Source organism: Marmota marmota, unplaced genomic scaffold, assembly GCF_001458135.2.
Source record: "Marmota marmota marmota unplaced genomic scaffold, marMar, whole genome shotgun sequence".
NCBI lineage: Eukaryota > Metazoa > Chordata > Mammalia > Rodentia > Sciuridae > Marmota > Marmota marmota.
Window position 1 is genome coordinate 42,072,069 of NW_026000057.1, and position 18,826 is coordinate 42,090,894.

An 18,826-nucleotide genomic window follows, 5' to 3' on the forward strand; every position below is an offset into this window, starting at 1 on the left:
ATCATGGGCATGTGCCACCTGTTCCAAGCATTTAAATCGAACTAATCTACAGCTATAAAGTTCTGCTCTTGATAACATTTGCCTTTTTTGTGAAGTCTCTCAGTTTCCAATCGACAAAAGCAGAGAGTAGAATCAGTATTATATATGCACAGAAGTCCGTATTGGAAAGACTGTAAAGATTTGCCATACAGGGAAAGGATGGATGCCTTCTGCTTTCTCACACTGCATACAAATCCTGTGAATCATGTTGTGCATTTCTTGGTCCACTGTCTGGCTATCCTGTCATGTTCTGCTCTGTTGGTCAAATACTGAGTGACTGTGCTTCCAACCAGAGGATCCGCAGGGCTGCAGTCTGTCAAAAGGGAACAAATAGATAGCAAATCCTTTGCAACAGTCAAAGCAGGACTCCAGTTGTCTTTAGGGATGTCTATACAGATAACTCCCAGACTGTTGATGTTGCAGTGATAGATTCTGGCATTAGTAACCTTTGGTGGTTTAAGTGAATTGTCTGATAAAAATATAATATCTAGAAAAAACAACCACTTTCACGTACAGAACTCGGAAGTACCATCCATCTCCATTCACAAATGTTTTCTCCTTTAGGCCCGGCAATTAGGAGGAGAAAGGGTTATTTTGGCTGGTTCCTTCTGAATTCTTTGAGCACTAGTGGATAACTTGGCAGTGGTTTTGCTACAGAGTTTGTTGTTTTTCTTCAGCTGGGTGCCAGAAGTTTTTCTTTTTTGTTCTTGAGGCTGTGTAGCAGCTGGGTCTTGCTGGTCCCCATCTGAAATGCCACTGCTGTTGCTGGGGCTTCATCATGGAACTTTTGCCTATTACTGAACTTATTGGTAAAGTTATCTCTTGGAAAATGTTTGCAAAATTCCCAATGTCACTAAGTTCTCCCTCAAGTTTTTTTTTTGTTTTGTTTTGTTTTTTTGGTACTGGGAATTGAACCCAGAGGCACTTTACCACTAAACTACTACATTCCTAGTCCTTTTTTAAAAAAAAAAAAAACAAAAAACTTTGAGACAGGCTCTTACTAAGTTTCTTAGGGTCTTGAACTTATGATTTTCCTGGTTCAGCCTCCCAGGTGGCTGGGATTACAGGTATGTGCTACTGTGTCTGGCCTCCTTGCTCAATTTTTACATTATGGACCAACTTTTGTTTTTTCAGTATTAGGGATTAAAACTTAGGGGCCTTGTGCATACTAGGCAAGTCCATGGAAAAACATTTTAGCTGAATAAACAAATAAACAAATAAATAAATAAATAAGTTAGGGGGCATATTGTTGAGAAAAAACAGAGTCCCAAGAAGTACAAACAATTTTCATGCCAGTGGAGGTGAACCTGTGTTCTGCTTTTCTCTTGCAAACCTATTTTTTTTTTTTTCCCTGTAGGGGTTGATGCATGAGGAAAGGTGTCACAATTTTCTGACCCTACACTTGTCTTTTAAAGTGATAGTTTTAAAATCCTTAGGTTTTGAATGTCACGGTTTAAGACCCCAATTTAGTGATTCCCAGTCAGGAGTAGTATTGCTCCCTAGAACAACTTCTGGAAATGTGTGACCCTTTCAATTGTCACAGTGACTGGGAATGCTACTGGTTTCCCAGGTTTTTGGATTTAGACTAGAATTTACACCACTGCCTCTCCTGGGTCTCTAATACTTGATGGACTACAAATTTGGGGACTTAATCACTTAATCCAATTCCTCGTAACATGCGTATGCGCGTGTGCATGTGTAGGGGTGGATGGGTGGATGCATATCCTACTGGTTCCATTTCTCTGGAGAACCCTGCATAATACCGTTTTCCTGGATTAGACAATAGTCTTTGCACTAGTATGTTTTTTCTTTTTTCTCATTAAGTTCTACATCAAATAACATCAAAACCAGTTTCTCTAAGTTCCTGCAGATTCTTATCCATTGGTTTCTCCCTTCTCTGGCAGTCCTGACCTTCACCTCCAGACCTGTGCCCAGTCAGGAGCTCCAGTGAGTGAGAGTGACAAGTTTGACTGAAACTTCTGTAGATTTTCTTTTTGTTCAGCCAGCAAGTGGCAGGACATCCAAAAGATCCCAATGGCTCAGGCTCCATTTTCCATAGCTCTAGTTAGGTAGGAGGGGAGCAGTTTTCACTACAGCCACGGGTGGATAGGACTCCAGTTTCCCATGGAAGACACAATAGCAGAGATGTGGAGGCACCAGCCTCAGGAGCGATTGTGGAGGGCTAAAATACTGGGAACATTTAAGGTTACTGAAACTGACCTTGGTTGGGAGGGCATTGTCTCCGTGGTATCTTCTCTTGTGAAAACCTCAGCTGATGCCTCAGAGAGGTTTATATCTTCACATTGCCTGTAAGAACAGCAGCTTCCAGCACCTACGTAACATTTCTAAAAGGAAATCTACAGGAGGTCTCTATGGACAAGATCCTGGATGGGATATTGGCATATTTCCATTTTGGTGTTGTCAGACAGACTTTAGGACCATTAGAGTGGGAACGAACTAGTCCTTATCCAGCACCGGTCTTTTTTTTTTGGTACTGGGGATTGAACTCAGGAGTACTTAATCACTGAGCCACATCCCCAGCTCTTTTTTATATTTTATTTAGAGACAGGGTCTCACTGAATTGCTTAGTGCCTCGCTAAATTGCTGAGGCTGGCTTTGGTCTCGCCATCCTCCTGCCTCAGCCAGAGGACTGCTGGGATTACAGTGTGTGTCTCTGCCTCCACCAGTGTCTTCTTTATGTCTGTGACCTGGGATGCAGGAGATGAATGTCAGTGTAATCTCTGAGACAAGCACAGGACAGAATCATCTGGATGACCCCCTGGCCTACCAGAAGGGGGAGCTGGATGATTTGAGGGGACCTTGTTTTTTTTAACTTGTTATTTTTAGGGTTTACCTGACAGTAGAGTGTATTTTTTTTTTATTTTGACATATTATACATATATGGAGTATAACTTATTCTAATTAGGATCCAATTCTTGCATTCTTTGTACATGATGGGGAGTTTCACCGGCTGTGTATTCATATATGAGGGGAACTTATTGGAGCAAACTATATTGAGGGCTCCTTGGGGTCTGGGCAGAGACTAACTTATTGGTTTTCTGTCAAAATAAGACATAAATACCCACAATGTGACTGGTACTCAGTACTTTATAGATGCAGCAGAAATGTTGATTTCCTTTTGTTCTCCTGGATTCTATTTATACCATTTGAGCTATCTCGAAACATAGATGTAATATATAATTTCTTTAATTTAAATCACTATTCATTACCTTTCAGACATAGTTTTCAAAATTATGTACTGAAATCATCTTATTAAAACAAATTTTCTGATTTACTAAGTTAAGAGTGGGACAAAGCCAGGTATGTTGGCACGTTCTGTAATCCCAGTGACTTGGGAGACTAAGAGAGGAGGATCATAAGTTCCAGGCCAGTGGAAACTTAGTGTGAACCTGAGCAAATTAGTGGGACCCTTTGTCAAAAATGAAAAAAAAAAAAAAACGGGCTGGAATGTAGGAGAACTAGCTCAGTGGTAGAGCACCCCTGGGTTCCAAAGAGTGGGGCCAAAGAATTACATTACTAATAATTTCCCAGAATGATGCTGATGCTGATGGTCTCATGACTGCATTTTGAAAGCTCCTTTATTACAAAATACAGTCCAACCTCCTCAGCACAGTAGACAAAGACCTCTAAAACTTGACTGTGGGTAGGAAAAACAGGAGATTCTGCCAGGAAGAAGTGACAGTGCAGGCAGCTCAGCAGGAGATGAAAATACCCTTTCCTTCCAACTTCTGAGTTCTTGGCTAGGACCCTTATAACAAAAGACAGATTACCAAGAGAAAAATATACAAATTTATTTAATATAGGTTTAACACAACAATGGGAACCTTCCTGAGAAAATGAGGTCCTGAAGAAGTGATTAAACCAGAGTGTTTTTATGCTAGGTTTGGTGAAGAGTGGAAAGTCGTGGAGAAGTATGGTAGGACAAATGCAGTATAAGTTGATGACAATAAACCGGGAGAAATTTAGCAAAGACTGTGCCTTTAGAAATAGGAAGCTCCTTGGGCATAAAGAAGGCATCTCCTGATGGGCGCAGTGGCGCACGCCTGTAGTCTCGCAGCTCAGGAGCCTGAGGAAGGAGGATCTCAAGTTCAAAGCCAGCCTCAGCAACTTAGCAATGCTCTACGCAACTCAGTGAGATCCTGTCTCTAATAAAATACAAAAAGGGGTGCAGATGTGGCTCAGTGGTTAAGTACCCCTAGGCTCAATCCCCTGTACTAAAAAAAAAAAAAAGACATCTCTTATAGGAGAGCTTTATGACATGTTTCAGGGGAAGGTCAGAATGTCCTTTCTATATGTCATTTCTTAGATTCCTTCATCTTAAAATATTCAGTATGCCCAGGTGCCATATTTTGTCCTGAATGCCATCAGTCATAATCAGGAGAAAAGTTCTGCTGATGGCCCTGAGATCTTGAAGAGCCATTCAGATCACCTGTCACTTTTCTTTTCTGAGGTTGCTGTTTTTTTTGTTGTTGTTTTTTAAGGTGAGTCCTTTATGGCTGAGCTACATCTCCAGCCCATATTGCTGGAATCTGATAGCTGAACACACACATGGAATGGGGAAAAGCTCACGAGATGTAGTATTCCACAGTTTGAGGCTCATTTTTGCTGCCATCTTGGTGTCTTCAGGAAAGTCCCCTACAGTTTGGGTCAGTCGGGATAACCTTTATAAGTCAGGATAACTCTTCTAGATTCCTTTCAAGCTTATAGTAAGAAAGAAATCAGCAATGCATATGAAAGTACTTTCAAAAGAAAAGCTCAAATATACATTATCCTATCAATGTATGTTAAGTGCTCTACAAATATACATTATTTAAATTTTGTTAGCACCTAGCTACTGGAGGGGCTGGCTAAATCCAGATACTGAAATATGACATCCATTAACTGTGCCAGGAACAAATGTTGCAGAGGACACAAGATTCATGTATGCTAAAGATCTGAGAGACTGAAAGAGAACAAACTGTCCTTCTCCTTCCCGGGTTTGTCTTATCTACCTCCTCTGGAGTAGGTAGGTAGGCGTGGGTGCCTCACTTGTCCCTTGGAATAATTGGGAACCAATTTTTGAGAAAGGACACCAGCCTGCAACAACAGTGTCATTAGCTAGATTATTCTTGGTTTGGTTTGGTGGTGGTGGTGGTGGGGCTTGAAACTGGAATGTTAGTCAGATACCCAAGCAGCACAACATTGCCTGGAATGGCATTTGTTTATTTAATTTTTGGTATGGAGGAAATTGAATGTATATAATAACTTCCTACTCTCAACACCACCATTACTGGCAGCCCCAGTAGTTACCACTGATTTCTGACCTGCCTAGTAGGCTAAAATTACCTGTTCTTTAAAGCAATTTCAACCTCTAGGGAAATCTAATTTGTACCAAAGTGGTCAGAAATTGAAGTCAGCCCCTCTGCAAGTTCATTATGTCATCATTCAGTGTGAGTGATCTGCAATCCTCACTTAGCAAAACTCTTTTTGAGGCCTACGGAGCTACTCTCTTGGAAAGATCCTGGTATATTCTCTATAGATGGGCACAGTTTATGACATAAATGTGGAATAAGTAATTTTGGGGATAATTCTACTTAAAAAAAATAAGATACCTATTCTTATTGACAGCCAAGTACAATAGTCTGGAGATTTTTCATTTTCTTACATAATCAATTGTATGAATGTATGGGAGCAATCCTCAGATTATTACTACTGGATTTAGCATGTTCTCCAAATTCCTGGAGTATGGAATATTCTGTTTTATGTTAGGCATTTATATTTTAATTTCAGACCTTTTCACAATTATTTTATCAAACTCATTTCTTCTTGCCTTCACTTGAAGTAGGAGGAAAATAAAACACTTATAATAGTGCCTGACATTCTCTTTTCCCAGAGCCAGGGGTTTATTGCAAGGCATGTTTCAAAGTTTGTTTTTCCTCCCAGGAACTCTGCCAGAAGATGGCATTGTGCTCTCAGAGACCCCTCTGCATGGCTCTAGTCATCAGCCCTCAGTGAAAAACTGCAGTTGGAAGTGAAAACTGCAGTTGGAAAGCTCATTAGTCTCAGTGAGGCTGACAGGAAATGAATTTGCTTGTGCATCCCCAGTCAAGGATAATGCCGTTAAGGTCGGCTAAACTCACAATCCCAGACTAAAGATTTCAAAATTCTATTGCTGGTGCACCAAGGAGACTTGTTTCAATTTAGACCCAAGGCTGAGAGTCTAAGTAACAGAGGCACAATAGTTAAGGAAAAAAACAATTATAAGTATGGAAGAAACAAATGAATTCTAAAGGAATTTACATATTGAAGTAGCTGTACTGTAGCTAACTCTATGTAGCATAATCATCATTAAAATATAGTTCATAGACTAATAATTCATGAGAAATAATAATATGTAATTGAAAAATTGCTATATTTTAATGGACATATTTAATTTGTTTTTAGTTTTCAATAGTATTTTCTTTTTAAAAAATACCATCTGAGGGCTGTGGATATACTCAGTTGGTAGAGTGCTTCCCTCACATGCAGAAGGCCCTGGGTTCAATTCCAGCACCACAGGAAAAAAAAAAAATGCCGTTAGATAGTAATGCCACAAAAGATTGCATTGCCAAATTTTGTTTTGTCCCTGTATTTTTTATTTTAATCAGTTTATTTCTATATCAGTACATCTAATAAGTATGAATGGTAAAAAGGTAAACATTAAAGAGTAAAAATTGAAAACTAAAAAACTTGACATTTCCGACTCTCCTCCCTCCTGCCTACAGTGGTAGCTAATAGTGTTTGGTTTTTTTTTTTTTTTTCAGTATTAGGGATTGAACCCCGGGCCTTATGCATGTTAGGCAAATTCTGTACCACTGATCTATATCCCCAGGCTATTAATAGTACTTTTTTGTACTGGGGTTTGAACCAGGGGAGTTTTACCAGTGAATTACATCCCCAGTCCTTTTTTATTCATTTTATTTATTTTTTATTTTTTAATATTTATTTTTTAGTTTTAGGTGGACACAATATCTTTATTTTACATTTATGTGGTGCTGAGGATTGAATCCAGTGCCTCATGGATGGTAGGCAAGCACTCTACCACTAAGCCACAATCCCAGCCCCTATTTTATTTTTAAATTTTGAAATAGGATGTAATTAACTTGCTGAGGATGGCTTTGAACTTGCAATCCTTCTGTGTTAGCTTCTAGAGACACTGGGTTTACAAGTGTGCGCCACCACACCCAATTCCACCAATAGTGTTTTATATATTGTTTCAGAAAACAAAATAACAACAACAACAAAAAAAAACCCTAAAAAAAACCCTAAACTGTCCAAAAACCAAAAATGAACTGATTCTTTATCATTTTAATGTTAATTGAAAAAGTTTTTTAAAGATTACTATGAAAATGGTTGTTGAGCAATTATAAAATAAAGCATGATCCTATTTGGATTCTGACTTTTTTTTTTTTTTTGGTAGTGTTGGGAATCAAATTCAGAACTTCACACAGGCTACATAAGTGCTCTACCACTGAGCTATAGTAAAAAGAGTGAAAAATGAAAACTAAAAAACTTGACATTCCTGACTCTGGATCCTGATGTAAAAAAATTGCAATTAAGAAAAAAATGCCAGGCCTATAATCCTAGCGACTAGGGCAGGTGAGACTAATCTTAGCAATTTAACAAGACCTTGTCTCAGAAAGAAAGAAAGGAAGGAAGGAAGGAAGGGAGGGAGGAAGGAAGGAAGGAAGGAAGGAAGGGAGGGAGGAAGAAAGATTAAAAAGACTGGTGATGGCTGAGCGTGGTGGTGCATGCCTGTAATCCCAGTGGTCTGGGAGGCTGAGGCCAGAGGATCACAAGTTCAAATCCAGCCTCAGCAATGTCGAGGTGCAAAGCAACTCAGTGAGACCCTGTCTCTAAATACAATACAGAATAGGGCTGGAGATGTGGCTCAGTTGTGCCCCTGAGTTCAATCTCTGGTACCTCCCTTCCCCCAAAAAAGACTGGTGGTGTATCTCAGTGGTAAAGTGGCCCTGGGTTCAGTCTCCACTCCGAAGAAGAAGGAGGATGAGGAGGAGGATGAGGAAGAGGTGAGGAGAAGAATGGGGAGAGGGGTGAGGAGGAGGAGGAGGAGGAAGGTGGTGAGGAGGAGGAGGAGGAGGAGGAGGGAATGCACAGTCCTTGGTTTTTTTCTAGGCATCAGTTACATTAGTATGTTCATTTTGTAAAACATGAGCAAGCTGTCACTGGGCCTGTAATCCCAGTGACATAGGAGGCTGAAGCAGGAGGATTGCAAGGTTTGAAGTCAGCCTGGGCAACTTAACAAGATTCTGTCTCAAAATAAAAATCAAAAGGGCTGGGGGTGGAGCTCAGTGGTAGAGCATTCTTGGGTTCCCTCTCCAGCCCTGAGGGAGGAAAAGTCCTTATATTTCAAAGATATATATTGAAATATTTCTGGACGAAATCTAGAATTTCTTTAAAATAAGATAGCATATGTTTCTGGGAAGGGAATGAAAACAGAAGTGAAACATAATTGGCCAGGATTTGCTGACTGTTAAAGCAAAGTGATGAGTGCATTTGGGTTCATAATACTAATCTTTCTCCTTTGTTTATATTTACAGCTTTCTGTAAGTAAGAAAAATATTTTCATGAAATATTTCAACCACACAAAAAGCTATAAAATTAATAGTAATGAAATCAAATAGTACTTACCCATGTGCCACGTACTAAGTCCTTTACACATACTAATTTTTTAAATTCTTACTGTACCTGTGTGAGATATATATTATTATTATTATTCCCATTTTTTTTCAGGTTAATAAAAACTAGGTCAAATAACTTGTGTAGAGTCAAAGAGCTAAATAGTTGATGAATCCTCATGGGTTCATGTGAATACATGTATATAAATCTCTCAGTTTGGGGCAGTGGCACACACCTGTAATCCCAGAAACTTGGAGGCTGAGGCAGGAGGACTGCAAGTTCAAAGCCAGCCTCAGCAACTTAGTGAGTCCCTAGGCAGCTTAGTGAAACTCTGTCTCAAGATAGAAAATAAAAAGGGTTGGGGATGTGGCTCAGGGGTAAGGCACCCCTGGGTTAAATCCTAGTACAACCCTGCTCCTTCCCCCAGAAAGAATAAAACCTGTTAACAAATTGAATACGGCTCATATGGTGTGTTGAATCATATGAGATTGTTGTTTTGTAGGTCAAAAATTACTCAACATTGGCAGTGTCATGTGATCTAACCCAGTATTTCTTCTCAATTGTTTTCTCCTTCCAATCCCTGGGTAATAACCATATTATTCATATGCATTTCTTTTACTTCAAATGGTGTATATTTAACAGTAGACAGAGTTGATTCTCATATTTTAAACTTTCATAGTAGCATTCTGGCAATTTGATTTTTTTATTCAACTTATATTTATGAGATCCAGTTATTTGATATGTTTTTAAAATATATTGTGGGATATTCATATTCTGTCATACTATGGAATAGTGAAAATACATGAACTTAAACTATCTGCTTAGGAGCCACTCACAATATAAGTTATTTATTTATTTAATTTTTTAAACACACATTTTTTTTTTTTTTAGAGAGAGAGAGAGAGGGAATTTTTTAATATTTATTTTTTAGTTTTCGGCGGACACATCTTTGTTTGTATGTGGTGCTGAGGATCAAACCCGGGCCACACGCATGCCAGGCGAGCGCACTACCATTTGAGCCACATCCCCAGCCCTATAAGTAATTTATTAACCAGCTTCCAACTTTGACTGTCTCCAGTCTTTTTTTCTTTGTGATACTGGGGATTGAACCCAGGACCTTGTGCATGTGAATCAAGCACTCTAACAACTGAGCTATATCCCCAGCCCTGTTTCTAGTCTTTTATTATGACTGGCAGTTCTCCTATGAACACACAAAGCATACTCATAAGTGAAAATATGAACTTCTACCAAAATTATCATCATCAAAATATGAAATGAATCATCTTATTTGCCTTCTAGAACATATTTGATTGGATTTTATTTGACTCTCCCTGAAAATATTTCAGAAATTGATTATTATGACAGATGACATTTTATGTGGTCTTACACAAAAGTCTAGCACTCCTTAAGGGCAATTGGAAGTGCACTTAAATAAAGCAGAGAATGCAGATACTGTGTTGAAGTTTGACTATGTGGCCAATAAAAATAAAACAAGAAAACAATCAGAAGTGTGGGAAGAGAGTGAGTCTTAAAATTTATAATAAATTATCTTGTAGCAAATGACTCCTAAGTAGCTTTGGTGAAACAGCTGCATTGTTTGTGGCAAGTTTATCCTTTTTTACTGTTCACCCTCCCATGCTTCTTCTGCTGTCTCTTTTTGATTTCTTTTCTTTTTTGAGATGGGGTCCTGCTATGTTGCCCAGGCAGGCCTTCTTCCTCCCTCAGCCTCCTAACTACCTGGACTGTAGGTACATGCCACCATGCCTGGCTTTTTAAACTCTTAGCGTGTCTTTGCCTCAGATTAACAACACCCTTTCCTGTGATCCTCAGTGGTGGAGGCAGTAGTGACTTTTTCTACCTTCCTTTCTTTCCTTCTTTTTCTTTCTTTCTTTCTTTCTTCCCCTCCCTCCCTCTCTCTTTCTCTTTCTTTCTTTATTCTTGATACTGGGGATTGAATTCAGGGGCACTCAACCACTGACCCACATCCCCAACCCTATTTTGTATTTTATTTAGAGATGGTCTCATTGAGTTGCTTAGCGTCTTGCTTTTGCTGGCTTTGAACTGGTAATCCTCCTGCCTCAGCCTCCCAAACTGCTGGGATTATAGGCATGCACCACTGTGCCCGGGCAGTAGTGACTTTTTATATAAAATATGAAAAGGTAAAACAAAGCCTGATATTCAAGGTGAAGAAACCCACAAACCACCGATAACGCGAATGTCCTCTGCCAAACCACAGTGGTCCTCATGCTATTGGTACACACGATCATAGAAATAGACACTGGGGGTTTTCTTTGGAAAAGAAATCATACCAATTAGTTTTTGTTGTTGTTGTTTGTTTGTTTCTCTCCTTCGTCAGTGATTAATGTTCCTGAATGATAGGTACATTGTTAGTTGAGGCTTTCTTGGAAAATTGAATGTTTGTTTCTTTTTTTTTTCCTGAATATTAAACTTGTTTTGGAAAAGGTTTCAACTCTTTCTTCAGGGAAAGACTAGGAATATATTTCAGATAAAGGCTTTTGGTTTAGAACTTTTAAAAGGCATACTACTAGACACAACAAATCATATTTTAGTATCTGATTTCTTTAAATCTTCTTGCTACTTATTTCTTTACAAATTCTTATAAAGCTGACCCACTTATACATTACTAATTGGAACCATAGAGCCTTTAATATCTAAATTCTACCTCAAGAAAGCCAATTTTAGGGGTGGGGATATTGTTCAGTTGGTAGAGTGCTTTCCTTGCATGCACAAGGCCCTGGGTTCAATCCCCAGCAATACCAAAAACAAAAACAAACAAAAAAGCTGATTTTATTTTGGGACACCCTATGAACTTTTTATAATGTTTATCAAACCATTATGGCTCACAAAGTTATTCTTTGTGTGTATAAAAATAACGGCAATATGATGCCAGGTGTAGATTTCCTTTTTTTTTTTTTTGGTGATACTGGTGACTGATCTTAGGGCCTTGTGCATGCTGTACCACTGAACTACATTGAACTACTCCAGCTCTGATTTTCATCTTTTTGTGTGTGTGTGTGTGTGTGTGTGTATGAAAAAAAGATTTAGAAGTCCTTTGTTTATGTCAACTTGCCACTAAAATTTGTAATACTTTATGTCATCTGTGACAATTAAATGTAAAATCAAATATTTTTATTCATATTACTTGAGTGAGCTCTTGCAAATCAGTTTAATTTATGGTCTACAAGTACTCTTTTGATTTTAAGTTTTTTTTTTTTTTAAATACAATGTCAAAATTAAAGCCACATAGATTAAAAAAAAAGAAGTAAAAATATATAAATGTACCTTCTGCTCCTCCCCACGACAAACTCTCCATTCAGGATCGACTTGTATATGACCTGCTCCTAAAGATAGGTCACTTTTGGATTTTTTGATCATAAGGAAGAGATCTACTCATAATCTTTACATGGAGAAGTTTATTGTAAATATCCAGGACATAGACTTTGTCTTCTGCTGTCTTTTTGGGTGGCTGCTCTCTTCCTTCTGCCTTCCATTCAATCATCTGTATACTCTACTGTAGGTTCTGAAAGGGGACATCTGAGTGGATTGATTTCCATTGCCCTGGTAGGAAGAGTCCTTTGAGTAAGGCCTATGGGTCAAGGCTCATGCTGAGGAGGCACTGCCTCTGGGTTATCCTGTATTATGCAGATTTATAGAGTATCTGAATATTCTAAGCTCCCATATATATATTTTTAAAAGGTTTATTTGGATCAATTTTTTTTTAAAGAGAGAGAGAGAGAGAGAGAGAGAGAGAGAGAGAGAGAGAGAGAATTTTTTTAATATTTATTTATTTTTTTTAGTTTTCGGCAGACACAACATCTTTGTTTGTATGTGGTGCTGAGGATCGAACCCGGGCCGCACTCATGCCATGCGAGCGTGCTGCCACTTGAGCCACATCCCCAGCCCTAAGCTCCCATATTTTAAAAAGGGTCTTGACAAATTGGAACATGTCCAAGGGAGGGCTTGAAGGATATGGAACAATTGTTAAGATAACTGCAATTATTTATTTATTTAATGTCGGTTTGTTTGTTTGTTTGTTTATTATATTGGGGGTTGAACCCAGGGGATATTCAATCACTGAGCTATATCCCAAGTCCTTTTTATTTTTATTTATTTTGGGACAAGGTCTTGTTAAGTTGCTGAGACTGGACTCGAACTTGTCATACTCCCACCTCAGCCTGCTGAAGAGCTTGGATTACAGGCATGTGCCATCATGCCTGGTCCTACAACTCTTCATTTGAAGATATATTTGAGAAGAGTTGTCAAATTTATTCCATTGGCTTCAGAAGGTGGATTATAAGGTGGAAACTATAGGAAACAGATTTCTGCTTAAAATGAGAGTGTTCTAACAGGTGGAGGTGTTTGAAAGTGGGATTGGACACCTCAGTAAGGCAGGCAGGATCCTGTGTTTGGAATGTCAAAGCAGTGGCTGGATGCCATTCGTCAGGGATGTTGTAGAGGGCATCCCCATTCTAGCAAAGGCTTTCCCATGAATCTGAAGGAACAGGTGAAATTGGATTTCTTAAGATTAACATCTATGAGGGTATACATTCATAAACAAGTTTTGACTTTATTCTGGAAGCTTCTTAGGAAACAAGAATATAAGTGTTGGAAAATCAAGTTCAGGCAAAGAAAACCCCCTAGAGTTGCCTATACTTGTTTAAACATGAGAATTAAAAATATCTAATTTGGGCTGGGGTTGTGGCTGGGGTAGAGTGCTTTCCTTGCATGCACAAGGCCCTGGGGTTGTGGCTAAAGCTTTGGCCTAGCATGTGCGAGGCCCTGGCTTTGATCTTCAGCACCACATAAAAATAAATAAATAAAATAAAGGTATTTTATTTAACTATAAGTAAAAAATAAATATTTAAAAAAAATCTACTTAGATAAAATATCCACATACATTTATCTTCATAAGCAACAGAAAAAAAGGGCATACTGACATGTTTGTCATATGGTTGTTTGTTTAAATTAATAATGTTAAAATATGTTATATAATGAATAAAATAGCGATAAAATTTAGAGAACATAAACCACATTTTATTTTATTGTTCAACACAACCTAACATACAGCACTTTTTTTCAGTGGGAATAATATAAATTTTGCATCAGGCATGGTGTCAGAATTGGGCATATCAGCAATAAAGCATCTGAAGAGTTTGAAAGCATCCTCAATATACAGGTAGTATTGCTATGGAATTTGAATTGGTTAACTTCAGTAAGGATCCAGTTGGGTGTGGTGATGCATACCTGTAATCCCAGCAACTCAGGAAGCAGAGGTAGGAAGATATCAAGTTTGATGTAAGCATAGAAAGGGCTGGAAATATGGTCCAATAGTAGATCACCCCTGGATCCAATCCCTAGCACTGCAAAATACAAAACAAAACCTGCAATGATCAGCATTGTTGATAACTATTAAATGGCTACTAGCAGAGGATGATTGTCATTTTGGGTGTTTGGTATTTAACTCTGAATCTCACAAAAGTAAACACTTGGGAATGGAGGTGTAGCTCAGTGGTAGAGAACCCTGGGTTCAATGCCCAGCACCAAACACACAAAAATAAATTGATACTTTATGTTAACTACAGCAGAAGAAAATGTTTGTCTGATATAAGATATGTATCAGACACTAATTTGGTTTAATATGTGTAACTAAGTTGAAACTAATTTGCTCTGATATGTGTAAGAAACACACATTAACTTTATATAACTTTATATAACTTTTCACCTTTCCTGCTTTGTTGATTTACTACTATTAGAAACATGGAAAAATGTGGAACCAAATGAAGTAGATAAATAGAAAAGTTTTGCCCTGATATAAAGAAGGATGTGAATTTCATTTGCATAATTTTCTATTTTTTTAATTGTTCTGTTGTAAAACTGATACATGCTTATTATAGAATATTTTGGAAAGAAGTACATTATTTGTAAGCCTTGCATCTGTTACCCCTTAACTAGATTTCTTTTTTCTTTTTGAAATAATAGGAGCTCACAAATCCTTTTGATCTACAGTTTTAAAATAAAAACATAAGGGTTGGGGTCGTGCCTCACTGGTAGAGTGCTTGTCTGGCATGTGTGAGGCACTGGGTTTGATTCTCAGCACCACATATAAATGAATAAAATAAAAGTCCATCAACAACTAAAAATACGTATATATTAAAAAAGTAAAAACATAAGAATGTGGTTCACTTTAAGGATAACTTCAATTTATACTGTTAAGAACTTGAAGGGGTCTGGGAATATAGCTCAGTTGGTAGAGTGCTTGCCTTGCATGTACAAGGCCCTGGGTTCAATCCCCAGCACCACCAAAAAAAAAAAAAGAACTTGAAGGGCCTCATGTGGTACACTCCTGTAACCTAGCTACTCTGGAGGCTGAGGCAGGAGGTTCTCGAGTTTGAGGCCAGCCTGGGCAACTTAGTGAGACAAGTTGGCAACTAGGTTCGGTCTTCAGTAACCCCTGTTATGGTTTAGATGTGGTGTCCTCCAAAAGCTCACATGTGAGACAATACAAGAAGGTTGGGAGGAGAAATATTTGGGTTATAGCCTTAAGCTAATCAGTGAATTTATTCCTGATGGGATCAATGAGTGGTAATTGGTGGCAGGAGGGATGTGACTAGAGGAAGTGGTTCACTGGGGGCGTGGTTATGTATCTGAACAGTGGAATCTTTCTTTCTCTGCTTTCTGATCATCCTGTGAGCTGCTTCCCTCTGTCACACTCTTCCACCAGGATGTCCTGCCTTACCTCAAGCCCCAAGGAATGGGACTTGCTGTCTATGGATTGAGACCCCTGAAATAGTGAGCCCCTCAATAAACCTTTCCTCCTCTACAGTTATTCAGGCTGGGTCTTTCAGTTGCAGCAGAGAAAAAGCTCAATAAAACACCCCCCCCCCAAAAAAAAAAAAAGAATTTTATACATTTAATGCAGTATTTTGATAGACGATTCTCCTTGTTGTGTACCAAAACAATTAGGTCATTTGTTGGAAGATATTTTATTGGTTAAATGCTTAACAGAAGCAAAGTATTTGGTTATCTTATTTATTGCTGTCTATTTGTAACCAATAAAGTAAAATTAATCCTGTAACAAATATTCCTGGAAAAGCAATATAATTAAGTCTACTTGTAGGGAAGTACCGTGTACAAGTCTGAATTTATACTTAGTGATTTTCAGGCTTCAAGTTTTATTTCTTTAATCTATACAAATTAGTGCCTCTTTTCCTCTTTGCGCCAAGAGAAGTGCTGAATGAGAGGTAAGAAGCACTTTCTTCTCTCACTCCCATCCCTATTCTAGCTGGGACTCTTAAGTGCTTTCATCAAAGAACAGACTTCTTGCCAAGAGTACCATTTGTCTGCCAACATGAGAGTTTGGCTATAGATTTTTGATTTTAGGGCAGTATAACTCTTTCTAAGGAGGAGGAAGAGACCGAAATCCGCTCTATAAGCAACTGTGACACATAATGGAACAATAGTTTGGGGTCTAGAGTCAGAAAATAAGTAGATTTGAATCCTTGTGCTAGCACTTGCAAGCAGTGTGAACTTGGCAAACACTAATTGCTTTGAGTCTTAGTTTGGCCATCTATGTTTGTTATAAGAATCAAAGAGGTCACAAATGTCAAGCACCAATGGCAATAACAGGTACATTTTGTATAATTCCTAATTCCCTCTGTCCCCTACAAATCAAAATATTTTTTTTGGGAACGAAATTGCATAATCACAGAGGTGGGGCAGAGAGCCTTGGGCTGCCCCAGAAGTCATCTGATATGTGGACATAGTTTCTAATGAATGAAGGAGAAGAATTGAGATCACATTCTCCACTGTGTCCCTTTCCTCACCTCAGTTGTGATTGCTGTTTGGGCTCAGACCACAATACCCCAAAGTATGTTGTTTTGGTGTGCTGAGTACTTTCAAGAACATTGGAGAGACTCAGGTGTAAGGCTTCTCTGATCTTTTTCTGCCCACCTGTCTCCCTGCCCTCCTCTCACCTACCCCTTTTCTCATCCAAAACAAGTCATAGAAACCAGAATCCCTTTTCCCCAAACCAAGGCATAAAAGATTGAAAGGCTACTATCTTCTTTCTTGAAGACCCTCTTTCAGAACGGGTCCTGCCCCAAATGGAGGAAAAAGGAACACTTCAGAGAGAGGCCAAGATTAATCTGAACAGATAGACCTTGTTGGGTTCCCCCTCAGTCTATTACCATTAGATTTTTTTCAAAAAAGCTATTTGTCCATTCACATTTCTTCATAGCTGTTCATTCTCCATCAAACCTAAGCATAAATGTAGAGAGAATTCTCTGGTTTTTGGATCTTCATTTCTTTTCTTTTTTTTTGGTACCAGGGATTGAATTTAGGGGTGCTTAACTACTGAACCACATCCCTACCCCTTTTTTATGTGTTATTTCGAGACAAGGTTTCGGTAGACTGCTCAGGGCCTCACTAAGTTGCTGAGGCTGGCTTTGAATTTGCAATCCTCCTGCCTCAGCCCCCCAGCTGTTGGGACTATAGGTGTGCGCCACCATGCCCAGCCTGGGTCTTCACTTCTGAAGTCTCCTGTGTCGTGTAGACTTTGGTTAAATAAATTTGTTAAGTTTCTCTTGTTAACCTGTCTTTTGATTAAAGGGACATTATGATGGATGAGGAAAGGTATCACACCTTTCGGGATTGCAAATAGTGCGAATCCAATTCCTAGGAGTCTCATCTTTGGGCATATCACTCAGAGCCCTGACATAATGACAGCTAGCTCTGCATTTCAGGTGAGGCAATGTAAGAGTGGTCTCAGTTGCTCCTAGAGTCCTAGTTTTCAGGGAGAGTGGGAAAATGTTTTGCTCTACGAATGTTGAACAAGAACTACAGACCCTAAAGTTTTATCCTAACATTCAGGGACAGAATCAGAAAGAACGACTAGATTGAATTTTAAAATTGTGGTAAAATATGCGTAACATAAAATTACCATTTTAGCCATTTTGAAATGTACTGTTCAGCGGTGACATTCACATTACTGTGCGACTGCCATCCCTCTCTGTCGCAAAAGGTTTTCATCTTTCAAGACTGAAATTATTCTCATTTTTAAAACAATGATTCTCTATCTCCCAGCTCTTGGAAACCACCATTCTCCTCCCTTTCTCCCTTTCTCCACTTTCTTCTTTTTCCTTCGTTGGTGCTGGGGCCTCAAGGAAGTCCAGGCCAGTACTCTACCAACTGAGTTGCACTGAGAAACACCCTTGGCTCTGCCATTCTGTTTTGTAGCTCTGTGAATTTCACTGCTCTAGTTACTTCATGTTAGTGGAACCATACAGCATTGTCCTTCAGTGACTAGCTTCTTTTGTTTAGCATATGTCTTAAGGTTCATTCATATTATAGCACGTGTCAGAATTTCCTTTCTTTCAAAGGTTGAGTATATTTTATTATATGTGTCAATTCAACCCTTTTGGTTTATATTTTTCAAGCCACATTATGGTGAGTAATGATGCTTTACTGTAGGTTTTTTTTTTTTTTTTAAACCAGGGATTGAAGCCAAGGGTGCTTAATACCGAGCCACACCCCAGCCCTTTTAAATATTTTATTTAGAGACAGAATCTTGCTTAGTTGCTTAGGGCCTCACTGAGTTGCTGAGGCTGGCTTTGAACTCTCGACCCTCCTGCCTTAGACTCTCGAGCTGCTAGGATTACAGGTGTATGCCACTGTTCCTGGCTTTATTATAGTTCTGATGCCATATATTTTCTTTTTTCAAATTGCTAGCTGTGTGTGTCTCAAAGAAGTTTATTTCATATGAGTTAGTCCCTCTGGGTTTCTAGGAGTGAAATAAGCCCTAATGGCTGGCTATAAGGCATCCATTGTATGTAGAGAATTCACTACTCTTTGCATCTAGAATGGCATTGGTTATTTACTATTCTTGGGAGAATTGAGAAATAGTCACCGAAATAACTTTTTGTACTCTGTGTTCATACGAGGAACTCTGTCATTGAGAAAGGCAGCTCTGAGGGCTTTTGACTTTTGTTTTGATTTGGTTTTTGTGTGGTGCTGGGGATTGAACCCAGGGTCTTGTGCATGCCAGGCAAGCACTCTGCCACTGAAGTTCATCCTAAGCCCAACCTTTTCA

General features: G+C 38.8%; 1 pseudogene; it reads right to left on the reverse strand.

Moving 5' to 3' along the window:
* Positions 1–242: 242 nt before the first annotated feature.
* LOC107141178 overlaps positions 243–18,826 on the reverse strand; it is a 34,933-nt pseudogene continuing 16,349 nt past the window's right edge.